Genomic DNA, 6,458 nt, shown 5'->3' with positions numbered 1-6,458 from the left:
TTCTGATAACATGGCCAATCCAGCCCCCATCTTCGGCGCTTGATCTCCGATACCAATGACGCTGTGGAGGTTTGTTTATGGAGTTCTTCAATGGTTATGATGTTGGGCCAAAAGATCTTCAGAATCCTACGAACGCACCGATTTCAAAAGACCTCCAATTTCTGACCGATGGTCTTGGTCATTTTCCAGGATTCTGCTCCATACAATAGTGCTTAAGACAGTGCTTTTAAAAAGGCGTATGCCAAGTAAAGCAACTGCAATATTACGATAAATAAAATTGTAGTCATGCAGTATTACTATGGCGATGTATGGAACAATCAGAGCGCATAGTATCAACAATCACGTGTACAAATTTAAGATGGGTGCCAGTTAAGTAGTAATAATCTGTTAAGGTTCCACACACCATTAATTACTCCATGCAGTTCAATACAATTTCTATGTCAGAATATATTCTGTGAAAAATCCATTATTGAGAGGGTCATGTGACTACTAATTTTAGAGAGTGCTCTCAACTGACAAGTACTGTGTAAAAAATCAACATGCAGACAACAAAATGTTTCAGTCAGTCACCCTCGTATCAGAGTACTGTCCCCTGTTGCGGTTATACAAGTGGCACTATACCACTTGTACGTTTGTTATCAGTTAGTACTACATATAACAAGTAACTTCAAACCAATGGGTTATTTAAATACTACAGAGGTCAACCTACGTGTAATCATCAAACAAATATTTCAACAAATATACCGGTGAGGTACATGATACGCCCATCAGTAGTTTGATGGAAAACCATATATATATTAATGAATATGTTACGGGTATGATTAAATTCTAATTATGTGAAATTTTTGCAATGGGATGAACAGTTTGTTTTGAATCAACCACCATTCCAAGTTGTTCCTGCATGTGGCCTCAGACCACAATTAATTTCGCTATATGTTTCTATATAGCCTTAGTGGCTATAACATTTTTATTAATATCAGCAGGCCCGTGAAGTTTTGTATGTACCTTTGCCTGCATGGGGGACACATACCCTGAAAAGGACCACCCCTGTTGTCCAGCTCTTTCTCCCAGCATATTGGTTTAAACAGACACACCCTCTAAACCAGGCCGGAGTACACCCATTTTACACAAAAAACACTACTTTTGCATGGGCCGGAATTACCACAAACAAGTCTTCAATGTCAACAAGTTACACATGTTTACAAACTACATGCTATCCCCTGTCACTTCAGTCAAACAGTTGCCACTTCATAGCTGTCTGCCATGAAATAATCACAGTCAAACAGCAGACTACTTGCGCGGTCAAACTTCCGGATTTTTGACAACCAAATGGGAAGATAACTGTAATCTGAGGCCTATCAGTCCATTTTTTCCCCTAAAAACTGGCCCACACTAATGCATTCCAATGATATACATATTAAAGCAATGCTCAGTAAGTATCGGTATGTCACCTTTAAACTGAGAGTATACAGAGGCTGTGTTAAAACACCTACCACAGTGCCTTGCCATGGCCAATTTTAGCAATGGAAACTTGAGGGACACCAACTTCAAAATGTAATAACTTTATCAAATTTTGGAATTTCTTCATACAATGAGCAGCTATTTTTTCTTCTACATATGTTCTATCTGCACAGTGTTGTCTTGGAAAGATTTTGAAATATTTAAAGGAAAAAAAATCAATCATTAGATTTTACTTCATTTTTAATGAAATATTAAACTTAAATTTAAATTTTTGAAAAACAAAAAAATCTAAAACTGTAAAATTTTGCATTTTAGATATGATAAGTGGAGGCTTAGTAAAGATATGGTGACTGAATTCATGATACATTATTAGAAATGTGTCAGAGGGATGGTGAAAGTCACAAAATTGGGGCCATTTGCAACAAATGTTTACACACTAATTTCAGGGAAAATTAGACATGATAGGCCTCATATTCAATTTTTACCTGCTGTATTTACTTAATCTACTTCATTTACTGCATTAGACATGTAGCCACTTTGTAAAAGGCAAAACAGTCCATATAAATGCATATTAATATGAATATGCCCTACAGATATTACTTAGGTATACACCATATTATGTTTTTTGTTGACAACTTTGAAAATGAAGATTTTGTCACAAAATGCCGATATAAATCCTACCAAGAGGTACTTGCAACATATTTTTCAGTTTCCAGTGATAACTGTTAACAAGTGTAGTCATGTGCCAGTGTCTGGGATACCTCAGTGTAGTATTTCTTGATTGGAAGGATGTTTGTAGTAATGACCACTGAATATGCATTATGGATTATTCTGCCATATGTATTACAAGCCAAATGTTAACCTTTTTGGCACATTTTCTGCAATAAACTTGACAAGTATACCAGCATCTGATTACTGAACACAATAAATACATTCAGACAGCATAGAATATTAGCCTATTAGATTTTCTAAGGATAAAAGACCATTTTTGAAAAATTACTGAAGTGTGTAATTTACATAAATGTAGGTGAAATGTATTATTAGAGTACTTAATCTTGTTAAAAACTGTATACTATTTATTTAAAGTGTTTAATTATATTTAGTAGTGATATATTCATTATATTTAGATCTTCTGTCCAATTGCAATAATTGACTCATTAAAATTCAATATGTAAAAAAAATCAAAATCTCAATATTGACTAACAAAATCCAACTTTTGCTCTTTTTTACCAAATTATTAGCTCAAAACTGTTAAAAAATATTGCAACAACCTGTAGTAACATCAGAGGTCATTTTATGCTATTTTGGAGGATATTGAAATTTAAAAGTTGAAAATTTTAATTTTAATTTTTAATAAATTCAAAAAAAATGTTTTTTAATTTAATAAAATATTTAGAAAATAAATAAATTAGTTTTCATATTCCTTGTGGTATGCACAATCAGTCTGTGTAATTTCACCTCTCTGGTTATAATACTTTCATCAGAATCAAGCATTTAACCAGTGTAATGTGTGAACTATATCAGGCCTCAGACCACAATTAATTTCGCTATATGTTTCTATATAGCCTTAGTGGCTATAACATTTTTATTAATATCAGCAGGCCCGTGAAGTTTTGTATGTACCTTTGCCTGCATGGGGGACACATACCCTGAAAAGGACAACCCCTGTTGTCCAGCTCTTTCTCCCAGCATATTGGTTTAAACAGACACACCCTCTAAACCAGGCCGGAGTGTACACCCATTTTACACAAAAAACACTACTTTTGCATGGGCCGGAATTACCACAAACAAGTCTTCAATGTCAACAAGTTACACACGTTTACAAACTACATGCTATTCCCTGTCACTTCAGTCAAACAGTTGCCACTTCATAGCTGTCTGCCATGAAATAATCACAGTCAAACAGCAGACTACTTGCGCGGTCAAACTTCCGGATTTTTGACAACCAAATGGCAAGATAACTGTACGCGACAAACCGCCATCCCATGTTGTTCCTACATGCAAGATATGGTCTGGACAAGGATTTACTGTTATGTGCAGTAGACCGTGAAACGTAGGTCACGGTGACCTATTAATAGTACGCGACAAACCGCCATCCCATGTTGTTCCTACATGCAAGATATGGTCTGGACAAGGATTTACTGTTATGTGCAGTAGACCGTAAAAAGTAAGTCATAGTGACCTAGTAATAGAACACGACACACCGCCATCACAAGTCGTTCCTACATGCGAGGTTTGATGGTCCTAAACAAAATAACTTCCAGCTGGATCGAAGTTCGAGGTGCATCCAACTTTTGATAAAGTGAACACAATAAGTTCTGTGATTGGTAATAAATGTGAGTGTGTTGGTTGTAAAAGAAATATTTCATCTGGGCAAAAAATATATGCAATTTTATTTCATCTAGTACCAGTGTCAAGTAGTCTTGTGCTTGAAACATGCATGGAATACCTGTAAAAAAAAAAAAAAAGTACTTAAATTTTGTTTGGAACTAGGGTTTTCATAGACGCTACCCGTTATCTTAGAAATGAGCAGCTTGACCCCCAATTTTTTCTGATTCACTTTAAGGGTGAGGGGTGGTAGTATTTATATCCGTGGCATTATGTCGATTGATACGCTGCAGGTAGGTGTTTCAGCCACATTACTATTGTCGTCTATGGGTTTTGATTTGGTAGTATAAACCCTGTATGCATCTGTAAGCAAGATATGGGCAGAACAAGGATTTACTGTTATGTGCAGTAGACCTTAAAAAGTAGAACACGAAATATTGCCATCCTGTTGTTCTTACGCGAGGTTTGATGATCCTGTATGCACGAGTATGCCAAATATGGTCCTGACAAGGATTTGTCGTTGTGTGCAGTGGATTGTGAAAAGTAGGTCACAGTGACCTTTTAACAATACGCGACAAACAGCTACATTTGAGGTTTGATGGCCTTGTATGCAAAATATGGTCAAGACAAGGATTTACTGTTCTGCAGTAGACCGTGCAAAGTACGTCACAGTGACCTAGTAATAGTATGCAACAAACCGCCATCCCATGTTGTTCCTACATGCGAGGTTTGATGGTCCTGTATGCATCTGTATTCAAAATATGGTCCGGACAAGAAAATGTTAACAGACGGATAACGCCATACCATAATACGACCCATCATTGATGGACGTATAAAAAAAAACATCAGAATTTTGTTGTTTTTTGTGAGGAACTATTTCCTAAACGGACTATGCTAGCGCAAGCAACAACACAACAAATGGTGGTGTGATGCCTTCAGCAGGTTTATTTTTTTTGTTTGTTTTCAATGTACTCAGTTTGTTGTAAATAGTTTTGATTTCAGGTAATCGATCTCGAGTGGGAGATTATTTTGGAAGTTATACACTATAAATAAAGATTTGCCATACAACTTCAGCGATTCGTTCGTTCCAACGTTATTTGATTGCAGCAATTTAACACCAAAAGCTACCACAGGGGGTAGATTTTAATGTGAGAAAAATAAAATTTTAAAAAGTAATTTTTATTTTTCCTCGATGATAATCAGGAAATCATTTCAGTATTCTAAAAGGTACACGTATCCCTAAATATATTTTTTGGATGAATATGGTACTTTTTTTTTTTTATACAGTTCGAGGGGCGGGACATATCCTAGTGGTAAAGCAATCGCTTCATGCGCAGTCAGTCTCAGATGATACCCGTTGGTGAGCCCATTGGGCTATTTTTCGTTCCAGCCAGTGGGGTGATGCATATAAAAAAAATCCCTTACTACTAACGGAAAAATGTAGCGGGTTTCCTCTCCAAGACTGTCGATTTATATCAAATGTTTTACATCCAAAAGCAGATTTGGTCATTTTGACTCGTCTTCTGAGGAAACCCATTACATTTTTCCATTAGTAGCAAGGGATATTTTATACGCAATTTAAAAAACAAGATGGCACATATCACAGCCTTTGTGCACTTAGGCAAGAAAATATCTACAAGTTTAATGGTGTGCTTTCCTACAATGCTCAAAATCAAGACAAATCTGATGATTTATCTGCGATAGCTCATTTCTCTAGGACAATGAAAACTAGGTATGGGTGACCTAGTAATAGCAGGTCTATTATACAGAACGTAGGTTGTGGAAATCTGGTAATGGTACACAATATACTACCATCCATAAAGTTGTACTCGCATGCAAGGTTGATGGTCCTACGTGAATATGGTGTGGGAAAGATCCTCCGACCCCGATGTGCAGTAAACCAAAATTAGATTTTAGAAATTTAATAATGGTATGCAACACACAATCACCCAGAATTGCACTTGCATGCAGTAGCTCTCAGTGGCCTAACAATGTTACACCACCAGTGATGTTGTACTTGCATGCAAGGTATGATGATCCTAAATATTGTGATAAGATAAAGGAAGAAATAAATATCTTATTTAACCACACAATCGGCACTTTTTTTTTTTTTTTTATCAAAGTTAACCAAGATAAAATGTTACACGACCCCATTCAAAGTCGTTCACGACAGATTTCTGCATGCAACGTATGGTCCGAACAAAGCCATAGCATAATAAAACCAATCAAAGATGGCATAAAAATAGCCATTACATTTAAATTTCTGGATATGCAATGTTTTTAAGATAGACATACACTAACTTACAAGGTAACAGTGCTCTTTTAACTTAACATACAAAGTTTATTACATGTATGTGTACATTTAAAATGGCAAGTACCCAGAACTGCCATTTATTTAGGTCGGAAGGAAGAAAATGTTTTATTCAATGCACTCAACACATTTTATTTATGGTTATATGGCGTCAGACATAGTTAAGAACCACACAGATATTGAGCGAGGAAACCCGCTATCGCCACTTCATGGACCGTTATGTCTGATGCAGTTAATCGGTGTGTTCAACCTAGATAATTTGTGCCATGATCTCATCCATCAACCTCTGTGGATTTAATTTTTACCTGTCCAAACTACTGCCTCATAAATTAATGCACCAAAGGCATGGTATGTACAG

This window comes from Gigantopelta aegis, chromosome 3 (assembly GCF_016097555.1).
Source record: "Gigantopelta aegis isolate Gae_Host chromosome 3, Gae_host_genome, whole genome shotgun sequence".
Taxonomy (NCBI): domain Eukaryota; kingdom Metazoa; phylum Mollusca; class Gastropoda; order Neomphalida; family Peltospiridae; genus Gigantopelta; species Gigantopelta aegis.
Note: the sequence above shows the minus strand (reverse complement) of the source record.